Here is a 6,733-nt window from a genome sequence, read left to right as displayed (position 1 = left end):
CTAAAGGTCTTATCCTAAGAAAGCATTTGAAAGATGTATTTTATGCACAAATCATTAATAAACTATTCTATAAAATAAAACGTGACGAAACCTATAATATAATTAACACTGTTTTACCTAAAACAGTGTTTATTTTATTATCTACCCCAATTATTAAATATCTAATAATATACAGACAAATAGAATAATTTATAATAAAATTTAAAAACTAGCGATTGAACACCAAGACATATTACTATCTGTCCTTGAGTCTTTTAGAAGTGATACGCCGCAAGTTTCTGTCTTCGCGACAGGATCGAACCTGTGTCCTCTTGACTTCTTAACTGATGAAATCTTCCCGCAATAATTGCTGCTTTCGCCGAATCCAGAATTACTCCACAACATCTCACCGTTGATTCTTGAGAAATCAAATGACATCGAGTCAAACATCGGAGGCGCAGAGGACCCGTCATTAGAAGCCAAAAAAACAGGTGTTTGTAGATCGCTTTGATCTTGGTCTCTTTTTAAGGTGTTCATCATATTATCACTAGGTAAAGAGTCGAGATTTTGGCTGGCTTCGCTAACCAAATTATTTTCAAGATTGTTGGATATTTCTAAATTGCTTTGAGTGCACGTCCACTTTTCTAATGGAGATGCGATGGGCGTCAGGTAAGTGGTACTGTCAAACTTCTCGTGAATATCTCCAAATACCTTGCTGCTTTGTCCACTAGTGCCAAATTCTTGCTCTGACTTATTATATTGATATTCTGCTACGGAAGGTGGTAACGATTCAAATTCTTCCCCAGTCATAATGTTTACTGATTTGGTAAACTTCTTGTGCCGCTTTGGTTTGGACAATGCAACGCGTTTATTCTTGGACAGTAGTTTCTCTTTCATTCGGTTATAATAATCTTCGTCAGTTTCTCCCATTTGAATGATGCTCGAGTCAAGTGAATTCACAATGTCGAATGTATTTGAAGACATGTGGTCTTGGTTGTTACTCATTACAGAGGCATCCAAGTCTTCAACGATGGCATCGTCCACAAATCTGAGAGATTTCTTGAAACTTGTTCTGGATGAGTTAGATTTTTTTAATATACTGGATAAGTTTAATGTCGCGTCAATATTTTCAAAATTAAGACTAGTTGTTTTGGTAGATGTAAATTTCCCAAACGTCCCTTGGCGATCAGGAGAGGCTCTACGTTTTTGCCGACTGCTTCCGATTTTGAAAGAATCCACCCTCATGAAGGAGAATTTTGATTTCATGGATTTCTTAAAAGAGTTTTTGTCGTCAGTGTTTTCTGTGAGGAAGGGAGTGGCTTTTCTTTTTTCACTTTGTTTTGAATTGTTGCCAAATATGTTCCGGATCATTCCGACGAACTCCTTCTTGGAATCCCTAGAAAAATACAAAAAATGTCATCAATATAAAGCGGAAAACTTGAATGCTGAAACGGGAAATATTCTCGAAGGTAGCTGAGATAAAAGCGTAAATTGTGAGTAAATCGTTTGTTTTCATATTGAGCCCCCAAATTATCTAACACCAGATGCAATATTCCAAATTTTCAATTTTTTAATAAGAATAAAGATTTTTTTTCAACTTTAAAACTCGAGGAGATAACTAATAATGAAAGAATATTTTTTTTTTGTTTAGTAGCAATCGTTTTCTGTTCTCACCTAATTCTGAAATCTTTTTTGTTATTACGGTACATACAGATGATGATCCGATGCTCTGTATGGAACCCGCTTGAACAGCACAGACTTACGGAATTCAATACTTAGTTTATGTAAAAGCAATAGGTATGAAACAATACATGTTTATTATTTCAATGGTGAAAAACAGAGATCAACAATAGTTTTAAACTGTAATATTTTTCCTTTGAACGAATGCAAAATAAAATCAAAATTAAGTTTAAAAATGGGTATTCCAGCAATTTTGTTGAACCTCAACAGTCATTAAATGAATATACTTAAGTCGTCACACAGAAGGATTTTAACTGACTTGGTACATTTATAAAATATTTTAAATGATGCATTTGATAGTCAGGAATTGCTTGCATTGATAATCTTTCGATTCCACTACGTAATACTAGAATCCGGGATTTATATCAGTGCAGAACTTATGGTACTAACTACCATATGTATTCCTCATTTCCCAGAATACTTATGAAAAGAAATAATTATAGCGAGTCAATGGACATCTTGAATTTATTATTAAAGGCGATGCACTACATCGTGTAATATTTTAAATTGAGCCGCTATCAATAATACCCCTTACGTAGATGGCAATAAGGTTTAAATTTCCGATTAACACTATCCGTCTGTTTTGATTTATGCAATAAAAAAAACATGGCCAAAAAGTGCCTTTTATTTTATTTTGTGGATGTTCGGGCATAAACTTTTTTTTTCCGATCATTTTATAAATAACTTAATTTTCCACATTATGCAATAAAATCATAACCGAAAATGGGTTCGTAAGTAGGAGATTTTGAACTTTAAAGCAGTTTTCATAGGCTTTATACATTATTTTTTTCTGGGCTTATAAAAAGACTTATCTAAAAAATACTCGAATATTTCAAAGGCCAAGATGTATTCTACTCGCCGTATTTAATTAAAGCATCTGAAACATTCCTAGGCGACCAAATTTTCGAACCAAAAACACGTGATTTTGCATTACTACGTAGTGCATCGCCTTAAAAAAGGTATTTTAAAATTAGTTTGAAGACATATCACAATGCATCTAACGAGAATAGGGCGTAAACAAAAACGTATTTTTTTCTCATTCAATTTTTTATTGGTTTTAAGAATATATTTCACCATAAATCTAAAGCTTATTATAAATTTATAATAAAAGATGAACTCAATAAAATACAGGTATTAATGTCACTGAATCAATCTAATGTTAGATAAATTTATTAAATTAGGGTGAACTTGTAAAATTCTGTTGCATAAAAAAGATCTTTAAAAAAACAACCTTGATTTCAACTGGAAATCTTAACAACATATGTGATGAAGTGTAAAAAAAATATTCGGTGCACGGCCCGGCGTAATTGACGGACCTACGGTCGACTTTGCCCCAGCAGACCTTGAAAATCGAACTTTCCGTGGGGTTTATTTCAATTATTTCTGATGAACGAATTGCTTAAATCTCAATTGTTTCTTGAGAGATCCCTCGGGAAGTTACTAATTCATCGTCTAAAAAAATAAAATCTAGAGCTTACGACTAATTTTATAATTGAAAAACGTTTTACATAAAATATTGTATTGGGAAGGTTTGTTTTTATTCATCTTAAATATAACTTGAATCCGTAGGGATCCCTTCAGAAATATTAGAGAATTCATCAAAAATAATTAAAATGTGAGCGCCGAGCAAATTAAATTATTAAATATCTAGTTGCGACATTTCGAGTCGAGGGTAGTAAACATGCACAAAATAGGTTTCTAGTAAGCTTGAGTTATTTTTACATTTTATGGATATTTTCTGAAACTTCTTAATTATTTTTAATTAAGAAAAATGGAACTTTCATGCATCTTTTACCATCTCCCAAGACATAAATAGATGTTTTTTGTATTAATTAAATTGAAACCAAATACTATTTATATTTTTTGCGTATTAAACGTGCAACGGAATCCGATAAGTAGATCTGAATTAGAAGGTTCCACGATAACTCAACACAGTGACAATTCAACAGACTTTAAAAAAGTGATATAAAGTCATTAGAAAAGATGAAAACCAAACCTAACCTAACCTACTTAACCCTGTTAATAAAGTTTTTGTTTCATCACTTTCATGACTTTTTAAAGATGTGATTAATTATCATTTTGATGATTTATCCGGTCACCGAATTAGAATAACACCTATCTTTGTAAAATCAAAACATACAATTTTTAATCAATCTACAAAGCACGATTTTTTGCATATTTTATTTCCACAGTTCTGTGATTTAACTAAAACTTAATGTGTGATGTGACCGTTTCCTTTTCTGATTTTTCTGTTTCAGATTTTCGTTTAGAAATCACTAATATTGTCTTCAAGATTTAAAACTTAAATGTTAACATATAGTTTTTTATGTAATTTTGAAGCGTTGTAAAAATTTTTACTTTGTGCAAATATTACAAGTATTGAGAAATAAAAATAAATTAATATTTTCTTACCTTTGTTTTGAAAACATTGTAGATCCTTTAATTTTGTTATAATATCACTTCACAGCATCAGTACGATATTTAATTAATTATAATGTACGAATCAACATTGTCAAAACTTTTATAAGTGTTTTGGAAAAGTAATAATTCAAAGGTTTATTTAATTTTATTTTGTGAACGCGTTTGAACGAAGTAGAGTCGTTCAAGTTATTGTGACAAAATTATTTGTATTAATTGCTGGAAGGCCGATTTAATTTTGGCCGTAGGTAACCATAGGTAACATTAATTTATTTCGTTAATAAAGGTACATTTAACTGGAGACGATTAAGGCGATGCCATACGTAGTAATGCAAAATCATGTGTTTTTGGTTTGAAAATTTGGTCGCCTAGAAATGTTTCAGATGCTTTAATTAAATACTGCGAGTAGAATAAATCTTGAAATAAAAGAATATTTTTTAGATAAGTCTTTTTATAAGCCCAGAAAAAAATAATGTATAAGGCCTATGAAAACTGCTTTAAAGTTCAAAATCTCCTACTTACGAACCCATTTTCGGTTATAATTTTATTGTATAATGTGGCATATTAAGTTATTTATAAAATGATCGGAAAAAAAATATTTATGCCTTAACATCCACAAAATAAAATAAAAGGCACTTTTTGGCCATGTTTTTTTCTTGCATAAATCAAAACAGGCGGATTGTGTTAAACGGGAATTTAAACCTTATCGCCATCTACGTAAGGGTTGTTATTGATAGCGGCTCAATTTAAAATATTACACGACGTAGTGCATCGCCTTAATATCAATGCCTCCGTAGTCGCTGGTTCAAATTCTGGCGTGCGCAAGTAAATTGCATTTGAATTTGTGTTATTTCACAATGAATTGATTTAAATTAAATTAGGTACACGTTTAATATGCGCCCTTTGTTTTATTATTCCATAGTAGTAGATAATAATGAGAAGTGAGTATTTTATTTTCCAAAAATGGAAAATAATTCATTAACAGATATTTTGTTAAAATTAAAATATTTTTTTATTTGGCGGCCATTGTTGTTGATGTAAATGTTTCTAGGTTAGTTATTTTCTTCTTTCTTCTTTATGTGCCGTGTCAGGTCCCCCCGACGTTGGCGATCACTCTGGAAAATGTCTCTTGTTCAATCCAAAATATGAACCTCTGACCCAAAAGCTGGTTTGCATTTTGGTGTTTACTAAAACATAAATAAAGAAGTAGCAAAAAAAATTTTTTTTAATGTTTTTCTCAAAAAATGGCGTGAAGAAAAACGTCAAATTATCAGTTTTTTTAACTTTGAAATACTTACTTCTCATTATTATATAACTATATTTAAAAATATATTACGTGGTATACTTGTGGCACGTTCCAGAGTGGAAGATACTCTCAGTATCGCCCTGGTCTAAGACCAACATTCAGAATTCAAACGTCGCTTAAAATGGTTTTAGCCATGTTTGGTGACTGGATCGGAATAGCCAGGTTCCTCTTCGCCGTATTTTTCTCCTCCCCACTACCTTCAGCCTCACAACAATTGGTATGCCATAGTCTCACTGGCTCCAGACGGTTGGTAGCTGTGTCATAGATGTGTCATATTAAAAAAAAAAACAACTGTTTTTTTTATGAATTAGAATGAATTTATGTGTAACTTCCCGCAATCATCTATATAATCGCTTATAATGTCTTTAATATCTAGCTTTATTGAGCTTCTATCGAATAAAAAGAGATGTCGCTAATGTTCTCTGCGTGTGGACATAATTTTAAATTATTTTCTAAAAATTGAACATTTTTTTATATGATGAAAATTCATAAAATAAAAAAGCCCTGGTCAGATCATCGGTGCGATTTCGTATGAATGGCATTGAAGCCAAATCTAGTGTGAGGGGAAATCACCTTTCAGCCATCTTGTATGACTACTTTTGAACTGATTTTTATGCAAAGTGGTGCATAACGAACTATTATTAAAATATTTAAGACAATATTAGTGATTTCTAAACGAAAATCTGAAACAGAAAAATCAGAAAAGGAAACGGTCACATCTGGGACTCGAACCCAGGACCCTTGTCTTTCCGTGACAGTGCTCTACCAACTGAGCTAATGGGACCCTATTCCCCTCGGTCACTTTTAACTGTATCATACTTCGAATAAGAACTACAAAAATTCGTCATTTTTTCACCGCACATTTTTATTGGCAACTATCTTTATGTATGATCGCAAGATTCAACCCGAACTAAATGCAATCCAGACAGCGTCTTATGGATTGTGTACAACGTCTTATCCATTCTGTCTGGATTGCATTTAGTTCGGGTTGAATCTTGCGATCATACATACACTTGTTGCATGCAATAGATTTTAGATAATTTCGTAATATTCTTCGTAACTTTGTTTCCAAATAAATGATATATGTTAGTAGCCTATTCCAAGTACTCAGATAGAGGTGTATATATTGTTTATATGCGTGAGGATGCGTCATATGGGTGTATGTATACATGTGCTGTTATATGTATATAGGTATGTCTGCTGCTATATACACATGTGTGCTTGCATGCACACATATTAAAAATTATATATATAATTATGTACATTTTTACAATCTAATGCTAATTTACT

Source organism: Hesperophylax consimilis, chromosome 2 (assembly GCF_061612785.1).
Source record: "Hesperophylax consimilis isolate HC1 chromosome 2, BYU_Hcon_1.0, whole genome shotgun sequence".
Classification (NCBI taxonomy): Eukaryota; Metazoa; Arthropoda; class Insecta; order Trichoptera; family Limnephilidae; genus Hesperophylax; species Hesperophylax consimilis.
The sequence above is the reverse complement of the archived record's forward strand: the minus strand, read 5'-3'. Positions refer to the sequence as shown.